The following is a 26,176-nucleotide window of genomic DNA, read 5'->3' as shown; positions in this document are numbered from 1 at the left end:
TAAAAAGGTATCTGCAACTTACATAGAGTTGCATGGAGCTCAGTCCAACTGCTCACATACTAAACATAGCTGATGCTGGCTTTCACTAAAAAGGAAGTTCTCCATCTCTGCTTTCCTCAGAGGTATCCTTTACAAATCCCATTTTTTCTCCAATACAGGATATTCCATAAAAGCATTCTGAGACCACAGGGAAGACTCTGAACTTACTACAGGAGTTGGACATAGCCTACTCATATGTTTGAGAGCACACTCATGAGAGTGGCTTGGAACGGAGTAAAAAGTCTCTAAAATGAGTTGGAGAGATACAGGGTGAAACAAGACAGATAAAATCACAACCAAACTGAGCATTTCTAATAATCCTTAATCCACTAGGTAGGAGACTCCTGTGACTTCTCCAATACCACACCCTGCTGGCTGTCCCTGAATGTCCTCTGACAAGAGGGCACAATTGCACAATTAATAATACCAGACATCCACACATTCTAACAGTACTAATTTGATACATATCAGGCACAAACCCACAGCTTCACCTCTGTAAAATTAGCCAAAGAATACGACAGAACATTTAAGGCTATTGTCATGTCAGTTGGGGTTGAAAGCACCTGACCCAGCATATAATCAGAGCTGCAAAACCAGACAGTCCAAGATCCAGCACAAAGTCTCTAAGTACACAAAAAAATCCTTTGAACAAATCTGAGAAAGCAGAATAAATTTATTGATGCCATGTGGCCCAGCTTTTCTGTTTTTATCTGAGATGTCCTAAAGCTGTGTCATTGAAACATTGTCATTATGCACGGCAGAGAGAATCTCTTTCAGTACACAGGCACAGAGGCAGAACTCAAGACCAGAAGATCCCTGCTTGCCTTGACTCACAGTCAAATGCGTCTAGGAATTGCTGATAATTAAGACCTATGAATCTCAGTACTACACACTCAATCCTGCAAGCCAACAAGCACCCCATGAGTTAAAGGAATTTGATATACTCACAACAGTTACTAATTGGTTACCAATGAAGTGAATAATTGGTTGCCAATATTTTCCCCAGATCCCATTTTCAACTATATTTTCCAGCAGAAAAACTATTTTCCTCTTCTTCATCCTTTGTCTTCTCTCATCCTAATAACTCTTCCCTTAAGTGCTTTTGAATCCAGGAGCAATCCCTCCAGGAAAACAAAGTTAGCCAGTGATGATTTGCTGGCAAGAAAACAGACAAGAGCCCAAGAAGCTGCCTAGGTCCGACCTCAGGGTAGAACTCTGCCACTTCATTAACTGCAACAGTAACATGAAAATCCCAGTGGCTCTGCAGTAATAAATATGTAATAAATACTACCTTTATACATAACAGAAAAACCCTGCAAGTTACACTGCTGGGGAATAATTCTGCTTTGTGCTTAAGCAAACTGACTAAACAGAATATAGCAAGGCTTTTCCATCTCTTAGTTCTGTAGTCTACTATTCTCAGCAAAACACCAAATACATTTCTTGTTTCTGGGGTTTTCTTTGTTTTTTGGTTTGGATTTTTTTTTTTTTTTTTGGGGGGGGGTGGTTGGTTGGTTAGTTGGTTTGCTTTTTGTTGTGTTTTGGTTGGGGGTTTTTTGTAATGATGACCTTGTAAATGATTCCTTTATGGGAGACTGGATGGAGCTGCCTATATGGGTGCTCCCACAGGATAGAAGCAGAGCTGCTCTAGCAGGCAGCACTGCTCATGAGCTTAGGCTATGAAGACAGAGCAGGAGGTCTCCTACAGTTCAGGAAGAGACAGCCATTAGCTTTTGGAAGAGCAGGACCAGACCTATGTCCAGTGCCATTATGCTGTATTGTAGGGATTCCTTTGATAGGATAGTAACTGTTGGGAACTCACCCCGGATTTTGTTTGACCTGGAAGAAATTATACCTGAAAAGACACTGCACAGAGAAAATTAATACATGATGACTGAAACATCTCAGTGACAGCAAAAGAGACGGCAAATTGAAGAGCTGTTGAAAAGAGCAGAATCGAAAAATGATGCACACATCTCCCACCTTACTGCAACTCAGGGTGGGGTTTTTTCCTTTTTTTTTTTTTTTTTTTTTTTTTTTTTTTTTTTTTTTAACCGTGGGAAGTGAGGTTGTCATGATGAGGAGAGAATGAGGTGGCTGTGAAGTTTCTCCAAGGAGTATTTAACTACTCCCGGGGTATTTTAGTGCCTGCACATATGAAACACTTGAGTATTAGCTTACCACTCTTTCTCCAGTTAAAAGCATTAAATTGCAGATACCAAGTGTTTTCCTCCCCTCATTCTCTTTAAAATTCCTGAAAGCTAAAGCAGTTTTGTCATGACTCACATTATAAAAAGAACAAGCAATGTGACTGCTCCCACTTATCATGCACATGTACAAAACAAATATTCTCTGTCTGCTCTACCTTGACTTGCTGGTGCCTGCAGTCCTATCATCATAGCCATCTGTTTAAGCATTAATGCCAAGCTCTGCTCCATGAAGCAATTTCTTCTTTTTTCCTCTATTTTTTTCCCCCCCTCGAGGTTGGAAATCTCCCCCTACTCCATTATTCTTCCATCAATCTCCTTAAATTAACTAGAATTTCTATTGGACAATGAAAAGAAGAATTAGGCTACAACATGAGTAAAATCCTTGATGGTGACAGAAAATGCCCGTTCTCAGATCACAGAGATGGGACACAAATCACAGTACCAAGGAGAATTTGAAAACAGACACTCTTATAACTTTATCCACAACCACTTATCTCCCAGAATATATGGTTATTCTTACGAAAGTTATTCATGGATATAATTCATTCAGTGACATGATCTGATCACTGTTATACCTTTTGATTCAGCAAATCTGTAAGCAATGGAAACATGATTAAGTTTCTAAATTAAAAACACACTGAGAAAACTGGTGAGGCTTTACATTAAGTTCATAAGTCTTCTCAACGAAGAGATTAGTTGGGTTTTTTCCATAATCAAAGTAATGTCAGTTTCTGGAATAAAGGCTTTTCTTTTGAAAAATGATACCACCTCAGCCCCTTTCAGCTCTCAGCTCACAATGTTACCACTGCTGCAGTTACAAAGACATGCAAAGTAGGATATGAACTTTTGTGAAGTCACATGAAAAGTTAGGGCAGTAATTATGACTTGAGCTTACCTTTCAAAAGTTGCAACAAAGAATAGAATCTAACCATGTAGAACAGGTGTCATATTTGGGACAAATAACAGATTAAATTTCCAAATTCAATAAAACAGATTAAAAAGCTTTACAAGATACAAAATAGCTTTTCATTAAACCCTCACAAAGTACAGAATTTTTGCAACTACCTCTATGGCTTCTGCTCCTTTTAGACTATGAACATAACCCTTTACATATATATGGAACTGCTGAAATTATGAAGCACTGGACCATATTTTGGTGACAAGTTTTTTGAGTGACACTGCTTCATCTCTGGTAAAGATGAACCTCCAATATTCTGAGTCCTTGCTAACAAATTGAGAAGAAAAACCTGCCGAAGGCTTGTGCACATTTGTACATTTTTCATAACCAAATTTCAAACCTCAGCCTTTCCAGTCTTTCTGAGGGATGGTGAATGGTTAAAAACCTGCACTACCATTTCATAGCTTGACCCTTTTCTTGTAATAGACACCCAGATGGAGCCAGAGGGTTCCTTACTACTACAAAGTTGTGATGCACACTGCTCTGACTCATCACCAACTCCTTCTTATGACCAACATAGGTTGCACAGTCTCTGCGATAGGCAGCGCTTCTAACCCTTGCAAAGCCTTTTATCATCAATACCATGTATAAATCACTGAGTAATAACAATTACAGTTAGATTTTTAATTCACTGAAAATAAAATTCATGCAATTTTGGCCCTTCTTTATTGCACATGGACTGAACCGTATTTCTGTGAATGGATTTGTTATTCAGAAACATCCACCAAATAGTTCACTCGAGCACATTTCCGCCTCCAGAACACTTGCGAGCTGCTCACTTCAATTATCTGCTATTCACAGTGCGCAAGTGGCAGCACAGTACTGTTTCCAGTTCCTGACTACAGGAAAAAAAAAAGTTTTCAAATGGGGAAGTGATAAGCAGCAAATGCTAAATCACTGTTAATAAATAGCTTTCAGAGATGGATGACTGCATGGCTACATGTTCACCTTAGAGTCTATGAAACCTACAAAATAGAGAAATGGTTTTACAAATGCTTTCAGGAAAGGAAGACTCTGACTCCCCCTTACAGCTATAATCATATCCAGTACTTTATTTTTTAAATTATTTACAAATTACCTTTTGTATTAAGCAGCAATTTGATATCCATGAATGAGATTTTCAAACTTTTGAGCAGTGACACTGTACTGAAGAATTCATTGCTGTTTTTCAAATGGAAAGAAGAGACATGTCCAAGGAAACTCAGTAATTTTTAAGCAGATTCTGCACCTTCTCTATTGGCAATCATCACCACATCCTTTTCCCATTTTGTGTACTGTATACAAATGTGAGTAATGTAATCTTCCACCCAAAGCTGTGACGCTAAAAACCCACCCACATTTTCCCACTACCTGATAACTAATCACTGCAAAGTTCTCTTTGATTACAGTGTGAAGCATAATAACAGCCATGAAGGGAGATGACCGAAAATTTATTGGCATCAATTTCAATAGCTAAAAGCTGGTTATGCTATTTCTGTGCCAGAAGGAGGAGAGGTGCTATACTATATAATTTAGTGACTGGATAACAGCATTCTGCTGCCATGGTTGAGTTGTGGCACGTGATGGTTGTACAGTGACATTTGGGTGGCTGATTGATGGAGAGCTTTTTCAACACTGAGTTTGACAGGGTGTGGCTGTGCCGTGACTTTGCCATGGGTGACTTAATTTTTTTTTAAGGTGAGGAATAGACAAGAAGCTGTTTGAGTTGATAGAAGTAGAAATGAGATATAATAAGTACCACTCTAGCCATCTATAGTAACAACATCTGTTCCTTCTGAGTCTTTTCATTTTAATTTTGAACTGTCAGTAAAAAAGACAAAATACCCAATGCTGTAACTAATGTCATAAGAAATCAGCCAAAAATCAAGAAAATGAAAGGCAACAAACTTCCTACGTTTCTTTTAGCCTAGCTACCCTAACCCCCTAGGCTCTTCAAAATCCTCCCTCTTGTTTGCCAATACATTGCTCGCCCCCTCTTTATTTTTAAAAGAATGTTTTTTGCGGTTAAGGGTTGACTGTAAGCTCCAGTGTTGATGGGGACTTCGATTCGATGCTCACTTCAAAGGGAATGTGCTGGGTGCTTACACAGGAATGACATGTCATCACTCCTCCTGCGGCACGCAGCGCACCCTGATGAATAATCGAGACAGCTTTTATAGAGACGCGAGAAATGCCGATCACAGTTTGTCTCTGAGTCAGTTGACATTTTTATTTTATATATAAAGCAAATTAGGGTGGAAGACAGACAGAGAGCAAGAGATGAGGCTGTGTGCCAACCTCTTCAGATCTCATTTAGTCTATGTTACAGAGCACTTAGTCTTTACAACCCAGCATGCTAATAAGGGGCATATATCCCTTCTCTGAGAAATTAATATATCTTGAGACAGATTAAAGGAAAGACAAAAAAAAATTACAGCCTTTAGTGTAGACATCTGTGCCTCAGTATGTGTAAAGGGATTAGAGAAGGAGAGGAAGGATTTGCAACATTGCTGAGGAGAGGGACATGGAGGGGTGTTGGATATTTCCACAGGCTAAGAGCCATTCCAACATCTATTAAAAGTAACCTGGTAATTGCATTGGACACAAACAGTGACAGTGAAAAACCACCTCCCTTTAGAAGAACTCTGCCACAGTGCTTTGAAAGCTCTGCTATCCTTGTGAGAGCCCCCACCACCCTCCCATTGTTCTTATTCCAGCTTGACGGTACTCCCAAACCCCAGAGAGACACCACGCCGCTGGGAAGTGAGTGACAAGAAGTGTAGGCCATCTACTTGACAACTTGGTGAAGATACAAACTAAACTCCTTTTCAGATTTCATCTTTTTGATGAAACTATAGTTTCATTTGTGCTCGAAAAGCCTGACAAGAAAAAATTCAGAAATTTCACAGGTGGGAGAACTGAAGCACAACATATCAACAGCAGAGTCTGGAAAAGAGCTTGGGAAAATCAGCCATAACCTTCTGTCTATTCCTCAACATTTTTGCAGTATTTTCACTTATCTCCGGGTCCATTTGCTATCCATATCAGAGTCACTTTCCACACAGCCTTAAAGTGAAACTAAAGCCAAAACCTACTTTTTAATCACTAGGTTTCAATAAACAGCTAATTAGGTCCTGATAAGGAGAGAGACCACCTTGATCTCTCTCCTTATCAGCCAGTGAGAGTGAGGATGCTGGGAGACACTTTGGAACAAGCTGAGTTTCACATTTTTGACTGATCCTGCTTGAGGGATGCTCTGTTAGAATAAAAATATTTATTGTTTTTTAGAGAAAATGACTGTTTCTTACTAATCAACCTGTGCCAGACCCAAGTTCCATCAACACAATAGCTACCTGCAGGCTAACTTGCAATTTAGTACATTATTACCTACTGCCAGTGAATCCTCAATCTTTACAGTCCAGACAGTCAGTGCTGAAAAATGTTTAAAATATCACTTACTGTATTTAGTGGAAGAGGAAGGGAACTGGGGGAGCGACGTGGGAGAAGAAAATAGCACTACACTGAAGAGGAAAAAAAACTGAAAGTAAAAACATTGAAGAAATAAAGTGGGAGAAAAGGGAGATGAGAAATAACAAAAAGTTGAGACAGGAGGGCAGAAATGGAAAAAGGGCAGTTGCAAAAGGATAGAAGTTTTCAAAACTTGGAAAATAAATTACCTTTTTTTTTTCCCCTCAAGTGAACTTCTAGTGCAACATGGCAGCAGCAAAATTCCCTTCGAGTCCTCCCCTCGCCCTACTAAAACCAGCCCAAGATTTCTCAGCTGGACTGCCAAAATTGAAATTTTAAAGCCAAAATAAAGTAGATTGGGAATGCTGTCAGCATAAGAGCTTGAGCACACCACCCTTTTCCCTTCCCATTTGATGTGGGCATTGGACTGACAATAGCAGCAGTAATCCCTGGTTGAAGGGTAGGTGTCTAAGAAAACCACACCTCACAGGCTTTGGAGCTGCAGCCAAAGCCAGGCTGCTCAGCCACAAAGCATTCAGTAGTAGAAACCTGTAGTCCAGGGAGTGCAAGGCATCCCAGCATCCAATTCCTCTCCTTCTAGTGCAGGCAAAGGTGTCAGAGGGGTTACTCTGTGTTACCACTCTCAGCAAGCTACCACGAACGAGCACCTTTTTCCTTGAACTGTGCTGGCTGCTCCTACCACCATCCAAAGAAATCAGTGCATGGTGCCTAACACTGGGACTGTGAGCCATTGCTTGGTCTCTGTCTTCTCTCTGCCTCTTTTTGCCTCACAGCTTCATTTCCTTAATGGCCAAAATATTTCCATTTGTATTTTCCCCAATTACCCTTTCTACTGTGCTTTATTTGTGTCCTTCATTTGCAATTAGAACTGTCTATTACTGGACTATCTAAAAATATTCCTTTTATTATAATTATTCTATGTGCCTTCTTTGGCAATATTCAGAAAAGAAAATTGTTTTAACTCATACAGAACATGAATTCTCTGTTCTAGCTCTATGCAAGATGTAGTAAGAATTTTCCTTTTATTTTTGGAATCAGCATTTCTAATCTCAGGACTGTGTGCGTCAGATAAAAAAAACCTTAACCAGACAAAACAAAACCACTGAAAAAAATTTGCACATAATAAAGGATAATAACAAAAATTATTTTTATTGTTGTTGTTGTTGTTATCATCATCATTATTAATCAAAGTATGGGTAATTTCTGATTTTCTCCTACCCAGATCATATATCTTCAAGAAAATATTTGCTCTGTTGAGTTGCATGTTTCCACTTTAAAGAGGTGTACGAATAGTTCACATGATTATTCTTCTCTTCTCTACCTTATCAATTTAAAAATGTTTTTTGTATTAATGACAGAAGTGGTTGAATAATCTATGAGCTATTTACTTTGCACTGAATCAAAATACAGACATTTGATGTTTTTTCCTTTGTGGTTTTTTTTTTTGTTGGTTTTTTTTTTGTTTGTTTGTTTTTTTGTTTTGTTTTGTTTTTTTGGTTTTTTGGTTTTTTTTAAGCTAATGAGTTAAACATATCCCAGAAACACAATGCCACACCAGTGTCACTGACTGCAAAGCTGAGGCTGTGGCTGAATTTTGGCAGCTTGTTAAGTGAGAATACTGGGCAGAGACACTGACTTTGTCTCTCTCCTATCGTTTTTTTTTTGCTTATGTGTTGAGATAAAAGAAGTTTTCTAGAAGGGAAGATGGTGAGAGTTTTTCTAATTTTTTCAGCAGTAAATGTTTCTTTTTAGTTTAATTTGGTGGTTATAAAATGCTCCTTTTTCATTTGTATGCCTATTTGGGGGTCTGTATAAGATTCAGATTCATTATCTTGTTTTATCAAGCATGTAATAAATAAGTACAACTAATTCGAAACTTTCCATTTCTTCATGTTGCTTATTTCTGGATCTGTACTAATCACAGTTTTTTTAGCTCTCCTTTTTTCCTATTTGCTGTATTCTTTTTACTGTTCTCTTATATTTGACTGAAAGTTCCTCATAGTCATGCTGTCATATACACTCATACAACACAGACTGCATTGGAACATTGGGACCATGATATTTACAGGAATTTGAGAGTGATCAAAACCAGACCCAATAAACAAGTAGTAAGGGTAAGTTTTTCTCTTGTCTGTTCATTCATGATTATGGCACTGGGAGAAGAAAAATACAAAATAGTTTTCTGGGCAATTCATAATAGCTATCTATATCCGTGGTAATGCCTAAATACCTAGTAGTTGCCTTCCAGGAGAGCACAAGTGCAAGAAAGCCATCTACATTGAGACAAAGAAGAAAAATGAAAAATTCAGATCTAACTGATAAACTTCCATCTTCCAACGCATCTAAAATAATGTCCTGCTTTTTTCTTGACCTCTAACTCACTCAGCCCTTAATATACTGTGGATAACTTTATAGCTTCAACCACAGATTTTTTTTGCAATTGTTCCAAAGATAGCTCAAGTAGGAACATCCAAGAGCAAAGGAAGACAAAACCAAATCCAATTGACAAAGAGCAAATAAAAATAATCCAGATTTTCTCCCCAAAATAAATAGGAGACAAGGATATGGATACTACTGTCAGATAATGTGCAAAACCTGCAGAGATTATGCAGAGAGTACTGTCACAAGTACATATATGTATATATCTTTCCTAGTGCAATTTCATACTTTAAGCAAGTCATTCAGTCTGTGTGCTCAAATAAGATTCAGGGCTCAAGGTTATGGGTGAAATCACTCGCCTTCCACTGGAAACTTCTGTTTACAATAAGCCCTCCCATCACTTCTCCCTGAATTACGTTCAGAAAGCAAAAAGTTCAAACTCCATCGATTTCTATCTACGCATTTTTCCCCTCCAGCTGAAACTAATCACCATTTTAAAGCACCAAGGCAGTCTGCAAGGTTCACCCTAGTGACCATCTTGCAAGGCTGTCAGAGTGGAAACCTCATTGAGAAGCAGCAGAACCAAGTCAAGCAGGACTTTCCAGAGAGGGCTCCCCTTAGCCACATTACAGTAACTGGATCTTCTCATGACCTTCAAGATGCCACTTCAGTTCCCTCCAAAGAGACTTTAGCAGCCTCTCTGCCATTAAGATGTTCCTTCATTTGTCAACAGAAAGTTGCTCAATTGCTAGCCTGAGCAAATTTACATAGAAATTACCAGTGATACTCTGCAAATAGTTAGGAGAATGACAGCAGAGACACCCAGCAGAAAAAATCCCAGGATACACAGCCTACAGAGTCACTACTCAGACAAAGATATAGAGGAAAATGTTACCAGGAAATTCACTGGACTTGCAAAACTATTAATATATTGTGATGTCTACTGGGGCTCTAAGTATAGCAGTTAATCCAAAACCTTTCCACAGAATGAAGATGATGTTGCCATCATTTCCTTCCTACCTGACAAGTATTTCCAAGTTGCCAGGCAGATGAATCTTATGTGAAACCTGCAGATGAGAAGGGAAATTGTTACCCCACCCTGATAAAGTATGCCTGGCTTTTTAGCCTAGCACTGAACTTTATCCTTCTGTCCCTGACAGCCAAGTCTTGCTGCAGCCCTCAAAGCTTCTCCTTGAAGAGAGCAGTCTCTCCTTGCCACACCCCTCAGGCCCTGCATCTAGTCTCAGTCCTCCCAGAGCCATTTCCCTTTCCCCACTCCTAGTGACAGCACCCAGGCAAATCAGGTGCCTGACTGGCTCAAAACTGTCATTTTTTTTTCCTTTTATTTTTCTCCTTTCTAGGGTTCTTGACCTGACCACAATGCACTTTTATGTGAAATATTGTAGAGCTGTGAAGTCTGCACTTAATCCTTTAGTCAAGCACTAGTTGGTAGTATCTAGCTTCCAAAGCCTTTTATGAGTGCTCAGACAATCAGAGATAAAATACAAATCTGACATGGTTGCTTCTTGACTGGGAGCATGAATGAAAGAATGTTTAAGTTCTCAATTGCAGCATTTCCCCAGAACTGTCATTCAATGGAGCAATTTTTCTACAGCAATCAACAGCCCCAGCACAAGGTCTTAACCCTACAAAAATTAAAAGGCAACTCAGAGATTTAGAAGTAATTATGGTTGACGAACACTAAGTACTGGGCCCTGTCTGCCCAAATAGGAACACTCCAGGAGTCAAATGAAGTAGTGGACACGAAAGGATACCAAGAGACAAGTCTACATTTCCTTAGACACCACTGCAGCAGAGACTGTTGGATCAGTTAAGGGCAAATAAAAAGGAATCGAGCAGCAAAAGACTGTCTTCCTCTGAGTAGTGATGTACATTAATGGAGGTACATTCGTGTGAGTGTACACACAAGAGAAAATAAAAGGTAGGGATTCAGCAGGGCATGGGATATCTGATCCTTACTATGTGCTTTTGACATCAAATGACTGCACAGAGTAGAAGAAAAATCCCATTTCAAATTATCAAAGCCACCATAAGGAAATGAGTAGCTTCCACGTCTTAAAGCAAACAAGCAGATAATATTTATTCCACAGTATAGACAAAACTCTGTCTTCTGTCAAGGGGAAAGGAATAAATTGTTTTCCCATAATGGTGCTCTCTTTTCAATCAATTTCCCTTCAAGCTTGATTTAAGAGGATGCCATGCCAGAACCTCAGGCAAATGGAAGAAACCTAAGATACTCCCCCATGAAAGGTGAAAACGATGATGCAAAGTTCCATCTAAACACGAGTGTTGGACATGCTCTCCTCTCCCTCCTCCTCCTCCTCTTCAAATAAAAGGTTTGCAGCAACAATGCAGCGAAGGGCCAGCAACAATGAGGAAGAGAGAGTTCAGAGCACAAGGAATAACAGCAATGGATATACACTGGAGTGCATGTTGCTTTAGTTAGGGATGGAAGTCCTAGGGAAACTGTTACAGGTCATTTTGATACGTACACAGGAATATGCTGTATATGTTATAGATTTTTATAGTTCTTTATTAGTGAGACTTTTGTAGATATTATCTTATTATTAATATGCATTAATTTAAGAAATAAGAACAGTCACATCTAGTAAAACCCTTGGCTTCTAAGAAAAGCTGGAAGGGGACAGAATGAAGAATGAGATGGCTCCCAAGGCATTGCAGGCACTTAGGTACTTGCAGAGCTATGTCATCAGGGAACACTGCAGATTCAAAAATACTGCCTTGTTAAAAATTGCACGTATTTTCTGGGATTACAAACAGCCCCTTTGAGTTGGAAAAATCACAGTAGTTTCTATTTCAGAAAGAGACTGATGTTGTAGAAACTTTCTCATCTATTTCTTTTAAAGGGAAATAGTAGAAAGACTGCTTCCAGGAGGACAGGAATTTAAAAAGAAAATTATTAGTATTTTTTAATGTTGGAAAAATGTTGACAATTTAACCCACAGATACTATGGACACTCAGAACAGTTCCAGTAGTATCAGAAGCCAAACACATAGTCTCAAAAGTTCAAATAAGCTTTTAACAGACACAAATCTGAAAGACAGAGGACTCCTTATTCTTCCTCTCAAAAGGTTCCTCACAGGATGTAATTCCCAGTTATATAAATCATCTCTTCAAAAGTCATGGGATTCTTACTGTAAGATTTTAGTCAGGGGATGTTGATTTAAAAGACACAACTCCATCCCATTTTCTTCCTGACAGACCTTTCATTTGAATGGATGCTGTCTCAAGACAGGGCCGCTTTGCATGTTTGAGTATAATGAATTCCTCATGGCAGGACAGTAAATAAACAGCTAGCAAATGATTTGGGTGTTCAATGGACTTTGCAAGCAAGATTCTTAACAACAGCAATGTTAGTTAAGCATAAGCTAATGAACACTTACTACAAATGGCATTCCCATTTTCTGGCCCTAATTCTCTCATTATTTATCCGCAGGCATAACAGGCGTGTATTGGTTTAAGCATTACTGACAACAAAAGCCAGAAGCACAAAGGATGCCACATCCAGTGATGACAGCCCCAGAATCATAGCTGTCAATTAAGTTGGGGAAGGGGACTTCTGGGGAGGATGGAGTTAACACCCAGCACAGCGCAGCTAGGACTAGCATTGAGAGCTCACTCCTGGTGCCAAGTACTTATCCATGCACATGTGTATCTGCGCATGCACCTGCACAAGGAGAGCCTTATAGGAATCTTTTAAAGATTAAGATTTTCTCCACAAATGTAGGCCAACATTTTCAAAAATAGATGTCCAAAGTTAGGCATTCCAAAATCCATATTTAAGCATCTACAGAATCGTCCTCATTCTCAGAAGTGCTGAAATTGCCAAGAGCTGTAAAATGCTCAAATCTTGAAAACCAGGCCACATCTTTAGGTGCTTGAAAACAGATTTAAGAGCCTAAGCCTAGGCATCTGTATTCCTGACTGTAAACTTCTATTACCCAGGAAGAACTGCTATAATTCATCACACATATATGACATTCTCAAAATGTACCATACTAATTGTCCTAAATTTTCAGTTGCAGTTGAAAAATGCACCACCCAAATCAGAGCAGGATCACAAAGGTAGACAGTGCCCTTCTTTACCTATTTTCTGGTAGTATTTATGGCAATAAATTACAGTGACCGTCAAAGCACCCGGTGAACAACAGTGGCAGCTGACCTAGCCCATATTACCTTTATCTACCCTGAGTCTCCAGCAGAAGAAAGGATGAAATTGATGTAAGGTTGCACAAATCAAATTAAAAAGAGTGCTGGTTTTGGCTGGGATAGAGTTAATTTTCTTCATAGTAGCTGGTATGGCACTATGTTTTGGATTTATTCTGAACACAGTGTTGATAATACGGGGATGTTTTAACTGTTTTAGGGATGGCTAAAACAGAGCCAAGGCCTTTTCTGCTTCTCACGCTACCCCATCAGGCTGGAGGTACACAGGAAGCTGGGAAGGTACACAGCCAGGGGAGCTTACTCCAGTTGACCAAAGACATATTCCAGGCAAGATGGCACCATGCTCAGCATATAAAGGTGGGGGAAGAAGAAAGCAAAGATGTTCGAAATGATGGTGCTCCCCTTCCCAAGTCATCATTATGTGTAATGGAACTCTGCTTTTGAATTACTGAACCTGCCTGACCATGGGAGGTGGTGAATGAGTTCCCTGTTTTGCATTGCTTGTGTGTGGCTGTTTCTGTATTTAAATCTACATCATACAAGTATAATAGACTCCATACTTATCAATGTCAATCCCATTTATTAAACATATGAATAGGGTATATTTATTTACTTAAATGTTAGAATTCAGTTGCATCTTTTGAAATTGATGTCAGATCCTTCAGCTTAGGGAAATTAATAAGAAATACACACAACTGCGTGGTATGCTGTGCCTCAGCAGGCAAACAGCTTTCTCCTGTGTGGTAAAAGCAAAATAACAGCATAGATAATATTTAAAAGAAAAACCACACTAAGGAAAGTTTCATCAGTGAAACAGCCAGTACAGAGAAGATTTTATTTTAATGCATTGATACAACTTCTCTGCCTCCTCTGAACCCAAAATCATGATATTATCTCTGTGAAATACCCTGTAACAAAACTCTTGGTATGAATCAGGGTCTTCACGTACCTCTCATCTCCATTTTTCAGCAGCATTTTGAAATATTTGCTGCATCCTGTAGCTTTAGTGATTAGACAGCAGCAAAGGCAACATATTCTACAAACTGCCTGCACCTGTACCCAACTATGCTGTCCCACACAGCTGGCAAGTACTCGATAAACAGGCATACTAGAACCACACAAAATTATCCTGAATGAGAGGCAAGTCATCGTATGTGGCAACATCTTACTGAAACTGCAGTGAAAGCAACCATACTTGCATAGCTTATTTTATAAAAATATTTCCCTATTTGGCTACCACATTTACCTTTTTCATATATTCTTTCAAAGGGTCAAATTCTCAGTTTTTCTCAAATGTGGTATTTTGCCTGTATTAGAGCTGTTATTATGTTGAACAGGTGAGAATCTGTTTACAAATTCCTTCACTTAACAATAAATATGACCACTTCTGGGACAGTTACAACCAGCATTCAATGGCACACAAACAACATTATTTCCAGCTATAAACTCTTAGATAAAGTAAAAGACCTTTTGGCAAAGATACAGAAAGGGGGAATTAACATAGGAAATTAATCCAAAGTGGCTAATGCATTTAAATATCTTGTTTCAACATTATGTCCCAGAAAAAAATACATCTACTAGGTCACCCACGAGCACAGTTTAGCTTAACCTCATACAGAGCAACCATGTGACCCCTAACAGGAGCCATCGTCACTCCCTCTGCCCCACCAGCCTCCTGTGGTGAGGCCACATCCCTTTGTGAGCTACCCACATAAGCCCCTCATATTTTAATAGGACTATCTCTGCTGTTGCATACATCTACATGCCTCTTGAATCCAATGCACAGAGGGACTTGCTTACTCAGCTCTAACTTCTTCCCAGAGGCTCCAAAGCTGCTCAGAGGCTAAGCCTATTTGTTCAAGCATAGAACCAGTTATATTGGCTTCTAGACCACCCTGTTTACTCATCAACCTGACCAAACGCAAGGCAATTCCAAATGCACGTTTGTCAGCAAAAAGCCCTGCAAACTTTTCCTTAGTTCATCTGAGCCAAAAATTCTCCAGTGCAAAGGTGGCACCTCATAGCTTTTCGTAGCAAAAATTCCTTTTCATTTGCTACGTAGCCCAATGACACATGAACTACAAATAAATTCCCAAGGTAAAATAAATGAGAAACGGTCTCTTAACTACTTTTTGACCAGAAACTTCCCTTTTCACTTGTGTTGCTACAATTTTCTTTTCTGCAGTGACTTACTCAGGGAAAAAGAGGGTACGGGAAAGACTGCAAGGAAATACTTGAATGAGTTGAAAGTGGTGTTTAGCACACAATAAAAGACAGCTAAGACATGGCATTCGTGCCAAGGAGCTGTTAAGAGGTAACAGAAGAGTGGAAAAACAAAACCAAATAAGATCCTGGAGTCTGATAAGAGCTGAACAGGAATCACAGGAAGCAGAAATGGAAGGAAGAAAAGAATTTTGTGGTGTCTTGGATGACAAGCAATATGATTTGAGTATGATATGTAAAAATACCTGGCAGTTCAGAAAGAAAAGTGAAGCAAGCAAGAGGAGCACTAACAGAAGTGGTTGCAGATTGCTATCTTATAGCAGCCACTTGAATGAACTGCACACAATTAAATCTAAAGGAAGAAAGTCACAACAGTCAATGCAAGAGATTAACAGAATTAAGACTGGAAGACTGAGTTTAGTCAGGAAAGTGACAGCTGCTGTTCACAGTGCCAGACCAAGAATTGGGTGAGTGACTCTTGCCCAGTCACCTGCTTCCTGTGAGCTGGAGCTCAGACGTAGTGGTGGGCCAAAGAAAGGAAAGCATGCTTAGCTACAAATTTTAGCGTATGGCTCTTGTCACTGATAGAGGAGCTGCTCTCTGTGTCTTACAGTGTAGGAAGAAACAGCTGTCTCTGAAACTTGGTATCTCTGCATGGCACAACTTCCCAGAAAGCCACCATTCACATAGCAATGCCAGATCCAGGTATTTCACAGCAAGTATTTGTCTTTGAAACCCTAAGCTCAGTTTTGCAGATATTCACACGGGAGAACAGCAGTGAAAGTTGCATAGGAACATTCCGGCAAGAAATGACTCAGTGGCAGAAGTGGTAGGAGTAACAGGGACCACAGGAAAACAGGGAAAAAAGGCTCAGATTTCTCTGCCATACATTTTGTAATAGATATACTGTATGAAGATTCGTGTATCAAAAATTGTGTGTATTAAACTTTGCAGTGGGATGTAAAAACCCTGAATTCCTGAAAACAAACCCAGGGCGTCTCTTTACATTCCACAGTCTTTTCTTAGTCCAAAGGTGTTACCTCGACACCTGCCGGAGAGATAACGGGGAAACGACCCATTAATCACGGGCTGACCACATCTTCACAGTTCATCAGAAGATCTGATATCGATCTGGGTGGAGACCAGCAGAAGCCTCCCAACAGAAGATTCAGAGACTCTTCTTTCGGACTTACATTCAATTCCTCAGGAAGCCCTTTCAAACATCCCTCACGGGGTGTGAGATGTTTCAATGATTGTATTATCTGCATGATGTCATGTTCTTTGGGCGAATCCACGTTCTTTGTCATAGTCTTGCTTTCGCCTCAGGGCAGAAAAATGGTATAAAACACCTACCCTGAGACCCTGAATTTGTGGGCAGTACTCCGGAGAAGTACCCTTTGCTGCTCCCGGACTGTCCACCCAACATTCGATCGATGTTGTCCTGATTTATCATGGCGTTTCCCGAAATTGCTTTTCAAATTTGTTAAATAAATCTTTGATTTTGGAAATTGGCTCTGATCATTTATAACACATTTCATCTTTATATTTTAAAAAACTTAAATAAACTTCAAAAACTTTTCATGGTAACCAATGTATCTGCTGATCCCTACGGACTACACCATCAACTTTAAACCTTGAGTTTATGAAGTTCATTTTTTTCTCTTGATTAGCTCTTATTGTCCTATGTATGCTGCTACAAGTATCTTGGTTGTTCTTAGAGAGATGGTGGCATGCAGCCACTTTGGCCCCTATGGAGCTGTGCTCTTCACCACAATCCTGTTACTCTGTCACTGCCTTTCTGATTGCATCCTCAAAGGGCCAATTCCCTCTTCACAGAGGCAGACAGCTACAGCTGGAAGAGATACAGGTCACGTGATCTGTTATTGAGTAATTGCATCATTATTAAAAAAAAATAATAATAGAGAGGGACCTTTTGTCTCATATCAATGCTAGAAAATACACAGACTACTGTTAGCAGACCAAAGCCAGTAAATACTGAAGAGTGGTTTGAAATTTTGGTAAAGCTTTGCATGGAAAATGGTTTAATAATATCCAGCATTCAATTCTGCCTCATAGCCTGTGCCACTGTGAATGTTCAGTTCCTGAGGAGAGGAGAAGCATGGACACTTAGCAGTATTAGCAAGAATGTGCTTTAGAGTTTTCAGAAAAATTTCCTTTAGTGCAAGTACGCTTTTGGTAGGTGGCTACTGAATATCTGGCCTAAATATTTATTACTCTCTTACTTGATGGTTTGTTTATATTCCCTAAGTATTGTATTTTGTATTTCTTATAGGGTTTTCCAAGCAACTTTTATCAGTGAGAGATTGCTCATTAGTTCTATATACCGTTCCATATAACACTTCTAGCACACTAGAGATTTCCAGTGTACTTAAGATTCCACAACACCATAGAGCAGTGAGTTCCAGAGGCTCATTATGCACATGAAAACAGAGTATTTCCTTAGATTTCAAATACACAGCTTCTTTGGGAATCACCTACAAATATGCACTATTAACATTACATTCCAATCTTGCATTAGTTAACACAGTCTCACTGTGCTTAATACAGATACATAATCAATTAAAACCTGTGCATCTTAAGGACACTACTTACAAGAAAATAAGAGAAAATCCACCAGCACTCAAGAAAGACCTATAGCACTCTATAGAATAAAGCCAGTGCCGTGATTTCAGTATTTAATGACAGAGAGCTGTGTTCAGTAACACATCACTTTAGATAAACATCACTTAGGTTATTGAAAACACACTGTACCTTGTAGCTTATGTTTTTCTGGAGGGAGAAGGGAGGACAGTATTAAAAACTTTCTTTCATTCCCTAACTTAATTCCAGTTTGAAGGACTGAAGATTAAAATTGGAGATGGGCTTTCTTTGTTGGGTTTCTCAGCTTTCTAATTATATCCCTTACTCTACAAAACATGCACCACAGTAAAGAACCAGAGGAAATGGCAGACTGAGGCAGACTGAAAATGTCTTAATTCTTCTGACCTTTACCACAATTTTATTTCTCAAACGGAATACACAACTGACCTTTTTCCACCTACTGACAGGACAGCTTATGGCAGATTTCCATTATCAAAAGCTCTCTGCAAATTCACTGCAACTACTACACATAACCCAGCTCAGCTCTGCAAGGATACTATAATACATCGCTCCGTGACACCTTAACTGTTGGTTGTTCCTGGTTCCAGAAAGTCACAATGGCCATGCTTGCATACCTGCTAGCTTTCCAGATGTGCACAGAGGCAAAATACCTGCAAGACAGCCAAACATTACAGATGTTCCCAGCAGAAACACTGCTGAAGTGTTGCCAGATGTACCAAACATTCATCTAGGCCACAAACTTCGCTGGGCTGAGGGACGTCTCAGTCATTAGGCTGCCTGCCTAGCATACAGGAGATCTCTCACTGACTTAGGAGGTGACATTGAGAAAGTCACAAAACCCCTATGGCTCTGCTCTTTGTCTGTAAAAAGGGGGTGGACTGCATCTTTTCTTCAGTGTTATGAAACTCTTGGAGACAGTGAATCATTTGCTGCTACTCTGGTAACAGGGTCCAGATGGAGAAACTTGCAGAATATTTTAGTTGAAGTTTATAATTTAATTAAGGAAAGACAACAAAATATTGTGGGGTATGGTATACAGGTTTTATTGGTACAAGCTGGATATGTGATTATTCATGCCTAGAAAAAAGCCAAGTGATTCATGAAGTTCATATCAACAGACTAGCAACAAAGACTTTGTACCCAGCTGCACTATCCCGGTCTCTAGAAATTTCAGACTTTTATTAAGAAACCCAAATGTCTGTGATACTTTTTATATTTTTTCACATCTTTTTAATTGAAACTATTTTTACATTTCTCCAGCTGTAAAGCCAGGCTCTTTTATTAACCATGTGTTCAACTACAAAGATCACTGTGGCAGAGAAAACTTTATATTTTTATTCCCAAAATAACCTGTATTCTTAGGCTTTCTTTCTTTGTTTAAACTAGATTCCATACAGACACATACTGTCAGGATTATTTTGAGTGCTTATCATATGTCTTGACAGAGAGCACCAGAAAGTGAGCAGCTTTTCCATAACTAGATGTGCCTGTATGGTCAGCAAAGACAAAGCTGCTGGGGTTTGCAAAGGAGTCAAAGGCAAGGGGACTTTAAAACAAAAGAGAAGATTTAATCTATAAATCAAGGCAGAAGTCGCTTTGAGAGTGTGGGAGTGATATTTGCCTTTCTCACGCAGACTTGACTTGGGATTTAAAATCCTAGGGGATTCCATCCTGCACCCTACTGTGGTTTCACAAGGAAATGAGCACAGAGAGAAACATGAATGCTCAGACAGGAAGGCCAAGAAAAGAATAGGAGAAGAGTACGTGCAAAACCACCACAATGAAAATGGGAATCAAGCTTCTTTACATGCACAACCACTCCAGATCAGGTTTTGAAAACAGATGTGGAATTAAATGGGACTTGAAGAGGTCTTTGATGCATCCTACCAGTAGAGAACTTCTTGAAGAACAAACCCCAGAGACAGCTAGAGAAGTCCTGAGTGCAGCTCTCAAAAAATATTACAAACAGCACAAAATATTAAGTCCGATATATGTAATCTTAGTGCAAGAATTTCAGTGGTCTGAGTATATTTACTCTTTGAGGAAATGTATTCTTGGTTATATAAAATTCCCCTGCAGACAATATTCTTTGCTTTGCTGTATTTTGCCACTAACCAGTCATAATATTTTGTGCCATTATGACACAGAAAATACTGTTCATAAAGTTTTGCAAGGGCTTTCCACAAAGAAAAAATACACTCCCAGAAATAGCATTCCAGGAAAGTGTTATTTCAGATTTTAAGGCAACCAGAACTAGCACATGGTTCATGTGCACTTAATTTAGAATTCTAGTGACACTACTCAATAGTTCATTCTATGTTGAAAGGAATTTACAATACAGGTATCATTAAAAATTATTCCATGCTTCAGATAGAATATCTCAGACTGGGAATGAACAGTGATTTACAATCAAAATCTAAGAACAGGACAAAAGTACTATATAAAACATACTACATATATATTTGAAATAAATATACAGTTATATGTTGTGCATAGAAAGAGAAAAGATATTGAATGAAAATTAATGTAGGTAGAATTCAGAAAGGAGCACATATTTTAACTCTTACACAAAGGCCTGATTTCCCTGTAGAATTCCAAGCTGGTTTCTTTTTGTCTTGTAACACAAAAAAGCTTGGGTAAATATGTAATGGATTGATTATTCATTATTACTTAGCTAGTGGATTTGGCTCTGACATTTCCTTCTTCATTTTATTTCAGACTGCCTACCAAATACTACAAAGCTCCACTTGACAATGCTAAGGAGGAATAGACATGAAGAAAATCTGTGACTATCTTAGACTGATTTAGGAAGACAGTTTCAAATTTGAATATGAAAATGCTGGGCTAATGCTGACTAAGACAAGAAATAAAAATCTACAAACATGAGATGTGAAGGAAAGATGGAAGATCAATGCAAAATGATAAAAATCAAATTAAAAGCATAAAAATTATAGACTGAAGAAATTTAGACTGGAAATCTTCCAGAAACTGAAAAGATGTCATGGAATTATTATTTATTCTTTACAATGTTTTCCACAGAATCTCAAAACTGGATCACAAATATAAAGTAACAGTTTCATTTCTCAGTGGATAAAATCTCATCACTAAGGACACATAATTAAAACACAGAAGCATGGAAAAAGCAATTGAAAACAAAGCAAAACAAAGCTGTAGGGGCCTCACTGGTGCCAAGAGTAGCATAAAATAAGTTTTCTATTTCTGAGGAGAGTGACTGTAGCAAAAGTAAAAGACTTGCAGACGTAGGAAAAAGGATACTGCATGAGAGAGTCTTGAGTTTTTAAAGAAGATGTGATTATGGAGGGATGATCTTCCAGTGGTAAAACACATACACAGGATAGTAGGACATTTTACATGCACATCAAAGCATTGCTGCTGAATGCAGGGATGAGGTGACTTTGCTGGGCAAAGGCCACAGTTTCAGACACACATCACTTGTTTTTGTTTTACAGCTATCTGAATATACTACCAAAATCTGATGCACCATGAAATCTTCAAGAAACTTCTGTTCTGAGATCTTTTTGCTCATTTTTCCACTTTCCCCATCTGAACTCCTCCCTCTTCAGCAACCCAAAGGTGAGATGCCCCCTTAGCCTGTCTCTGTCTGCTTTTGTCTGAGTACTTTGGACTCATTTTGCATCACAGAAAGAAGATACTTTTCAATGTCTGCCACTGACATCCATTCTCCTTTCCCACTCATCCTTCCTCAGCAGGCAAACACATAACTCATGCTAACACCCCCACTGAAGGTGAGAGAGAGATGGCCAGCTTGAGCATCCTGTGCTTTTTTCTAATCTGTAACTGATAACCCCCAGTGTGACTCAACCGTTTGTCCCAGCCAGAAGGCTTAAAATAAAGCAAAGCTGCAATGGTGAGAAGCTGGATAAATAAATGTTTGAGTTGTTTGGTTTGGGGTTTCTGGAATATTTAGTTAAAACTGACAGAAGTTTGCAAGCATCATCTATTGCCTCTTTAGGACTGCATTGAAGTCATGCTCCGAAACGAAACTAAAGAAAAAACAATGAACATTCCTTGGTTTTGCAGCATATGCAAACTTTAGATTTCACTAAACTGTAAAGATTTCATACTGATCCTAAGAAACCAGGTATTTCAGGAAACATCAAGCTGATATTTTCCACACTGATCTAGGGGAAGAGAGTATGTACTGGCTGGAAAGCCATAACCTTGGCTGTATCTTTACCTTCCTGGCCTCCAGGGAGAGGTCAGAGAAGAAGAGGGCGAATTTTGCTTTCTCCTCCACCTTTAAAACGGTTTTTTTGTATGTGCGTGTGGGGGAAAAGAGATGAAGGAATGGACCTGCGAATAGGAATTTTCAACAGCACAGCATGTCACAAATACTTTATCTCTCTACCATTATCAAGAGCAATACTTCATTTCTCCTTGCCTGCCAGTTTTGCTTTGTAGGCTTTGCCACATACAGGCCTTCATTTGCCACATTGTGACATAGAAAATCTGGGGTTTTCTCTCTGTGGGGCTAATAAGGTCAGGGATTTCTATTCCATTCCAGTATCTCTATTTAATGCCTGAAAGTACAAACAGCAAAGCTTCTAACTAGCCTCATCCTTGCTCTGTATTTCCATCCAACAGAGAAAAATGCCCTAGAAAAATTGCTACTAGAGCAAGCTAACATTAAAAACAGAGTTTGCTTTTCTTCTTCTAAATGAGTTAGTTAGAAATCAGTCAGCTGTTTGCTCAACATTCTGAGCCAAAGCTAAGCAGCGATCTCTCCCTTGACTTACATTAGCTTTGAGAGTGGAAACAATAAGCAAGCTGGGGCTTAATGAGCCTGTATGTGGGGTCAGTCTGGCAGAACGAAAGAGGATGGTCATTTTTTGAGCTATTCCAGTTTGAAACAGAAACTACAGGGGGGATAACAAGAGCAACCATGAACTAAGGACCTGCAGAGACATCTCACAGAAAGGATTTCATTGAGAGCGATTCCCTCATGGCTTCTTTACTCCAGCTGATTGTAAAATACTATTTCCCAAATACTGGCACTGAGCAGCTAATGCAGATCAGCCTGCATCAGCCTTTGGCACAGTGCAGCAGCACATCTGGACCAGGAAGGAAATACAGCCTCTTGTCCAGGAATGTGTATTTTCTTTTAGAGAGATTTGTTTCAAATAAAATGTGTACTATACAACATGCAAAAGGAACATGATGCCAAAAGAACACTCCAACATCTCTAATCCTTTAACTATTTCTGAACAACATAGAATAGAACCTTTTGCTAAAACCCAAGTGCGTTAAAAGCACAGACTTTCAAGATCAGAGCCAAAATGAACATCCAAAACTTGTCTCAAAAACACGGAAGATAAAAAATTCTAGACAAAAGAACACTCCACCAACTAGGTGGAGTTGGACAATACATGCTAGAGGGAGTACATAGCCATGGTACCATCTTCAACCAGTCTCTTTTTCCCAACTTATGCCACAAACCCCGTTTTAGGGCACATTTTATAATCTCTCTTCTACACAATTTAACAGCCTCCTTTGTCTTGCCTGGCCTCCACATCCCTAAAGTGCAAGAAGAATGCCAGCTCATTAACCCAAGAGGTGCTCTGTTTTAAAAGTGATAGGCTGATGGAGAATTCTAAAGGTAGGCAAGATTGATGTCATAGACATATCTCTGGACCATCCAGAGAAGGAATTTTCAATTATTCCAAAGCAAGGTATTGAGCTTTTCAAAATTTTACCTTGGTAACACATTCCCCAAGCTGCAAAACAATGATCAGAGAAACTGAACATCAGACAACTAAATGGTTAAAATCCTGCTTGTGATTTGCTGCAGATGCTTTCACTGGGAATATTTGAGCATAATAGTTCTGCGTAGGAAGAAAGGAACTGCATTTTAGTCATCTGCATATATTCTAGTTTTGGTTGGGTTTTTGGTTTTTTGTTGGCTTGGATTCAGGTTTTTTGTTTAAAGATACATTTAATGATTATTCAGGAGTGGACTATTAAAACTGTTAAAAATAATATTCTCACAGATTGTAATCAGCTCCAGTGTCTCTCCACATGTGTGTGGGTTGGAGATGAGCACCATGGCCAGTAGGCAGGGACTTTTTTGGTACTGATGGGGGTGTACATTAAATCTTTAAAAGTTACTCTGATTAATTCACATCAAGTTAGGATAATTTTCTTCACTGCTTGAGTATTCCAGCTGCCAAGATTCCTAAAAGACAGTGTGCTGTGCTCCTGAGAATGATTAGGGTCATGCCTTTTTTTTTCAAAAAGACTGAGACCCACCAGCTCACAACTTGGCTGGGACTTTTCTTCAATCTCATTGTCAGAGCAATATCCAGAAAGGTAATTTCATAGTAAGAATCCAAGTCTCCCTTTCTCAGCAGCTCTCTCCTTTTAGACTATTGATAGAATTCAAATTATGTAATTTCAGTTCCCTCAGGTACCTTCAAAATACTCTGGCTTTTGACATAACTACCAAGAAAATGCCTTCACTCAAGGTTTGTCCATTAGCAAATGCCCAGGGAGCAGGAGAGGTGGAAAGATTTTGCTTCTCAATTAGTTTTATCTGGGATGTTCAAATACAGTTTTCCTTTCCTATTTTATCATCCATCCCATTAATGTCTAACTTGGAAAGCAGCATCAAGCTTTACAGAGCAGTTGTGGCTTCACCCTAACAATGATCCTTTTCTGTCGGTAGCTTTCACATCATTGTTTTGCTGATGCTTTTAATTCTTCTTGGTTTACATCCATTTTAAATGAAATAACCTGATTAGATTCCTTTTGTCAGAAGGCTGAAGTCACAACAGTCAAAGCAAGAGTTTTCTGGACACATGGAGAATGAAAATAGGTTAGATACCTTTACATTTCCCATTCTCCTACAGAGAGTCAAAGAATCTGTTCATATAATAGTCTTTAATACAAGCATGCAACACTTTACTGTATGTTTCATTCACCCTCAAAAATACCTATGTAATCTAAATGAAATTACTGCAAATGAAAATAATATTCAAACTGTTCCAGCCAAAACAATGACAAGTACAATCTAAAAAAGGCTACACAGTGTTTCAAAAGAAAGCCTTTACATTTTCATATAAAAGTGTAACTCTCAATTTAAAATGTCTAAATTTTTAAGTCAGTAAAAATAGTAACTAAGCAATTGTCGTATTCACATACAGAAATACATAGAAGTATATTTTAATTATAGAGAAAAAAAAGGGTGCTTGACCCTATCCAACACTCTTTTCCATTACAATCATCAAATTATAAAAAAGCCTTTGCAGTTCAGTCCTGCATACAACAATTAAAAAAGCAACCTTTGACTTTGCTCTTCAGTTTTCTACTAATGTATGAAATCATTACAGCTACATCTGTTCTACTCATCTGTACTACCTTCAACACTTGAAAAGTCAGCCTACAAAAGCCTTTTTCTTCCTAATCTCTGGAGGGGGCTATTGGTTACACCATTCAACTGATTGGAAAATATAAAAAGGCAGTGTAAATTTCTGGTGGTCATACAGAAGGTTTAAAAAACATCTTTCCTGGTTTCAGTCATGCTTTCTGACATATATCCTGCCTTTTTTAATTATGCTAATGAATCACATATAAATGTTCATACTGCTGAGTGATAAGGTTTACACAGAACCTAATCCATCAGCAGAGTTCTGATCTGTCTTAAACTCAGTTGCTATTGATCTTTGGTCCTCAGCCCCATGTAGATCAGCATACTCAGATAATCAGCTCATTCAACGTAGCAGCGCATTTGTAGCTACTACGAAAATGTTGCATTCATTTTTCTGAAGAAAAATTAACATGCTGAACTATCACTCTGGTTTTAGTAAGTAAATGAATAGGAACAAGAGAGAAAGAGACCAATGCATTCATTTTCTCATATAAATACAGGCTTAAGTAACCTTGCTCTGCAGAGGTGAGAGGCTTCTAGACACTGAGATAATTCAGCTCAGTAGCTTCTATCAATTTAATTATTTTTTACTGAGATTGGTACTCACTAAATCATCTCTGATTGACAGCCCTGGAGATGATGTCCTGCGTTATCTATGGAGC

The 26,176-nt window shown here is 38.8% G+C and overlaps 1 protein-coding gene and 1 long non-coding RNA gene across 2 annotated transcripts in view; one reads left to right on the top strand and one right to left on the bottom strand.

Moving 5' to 3' along the window:
- The window catches only part of LOC136292630 (uncharacterized), an 84,875-nt gene extending 68,301 nt beyond the window's left edge, over positions 1-16,574 (top strand). Inside the window, exon 3 of the long non-coding RNA XR_010721925.1 lies at positions 16,503-16,574. This is a non-coding gene — a long non-coding RNA (uncharacterized lncRNA). The remainder of the gene's footprint in view (positions 1-16,502) is intronic.
- NRXN3 (neurexin 3) overlaps positions 1-26,176 on the bottom strand; it is a 980,761-nt gene that overhangs the window by 419,795 nt on the left and 534,790 nt on the right. The window lies entirely within an intron of this gene.

Source organism: Chamaea fasciata, unplaced genomic scaffold (genome assembly GCF_029207755.1).
Source record: "Chamaea fasciata isolate MVZ Bird 193981 ecotype frontalis unplaced genomic scaffold, bChaFas1.0.hap1 SCAF_7, whole genome shotgun sequence".
NCBI lineage: Eukaryota > Metazoa > Chordata > Aves > Passeriformes > Sylviidae > Chamaea > Chamaea fasciata.
This window is presented reverse-complemented; position numbering and strand designations above follow the sequence as displayed.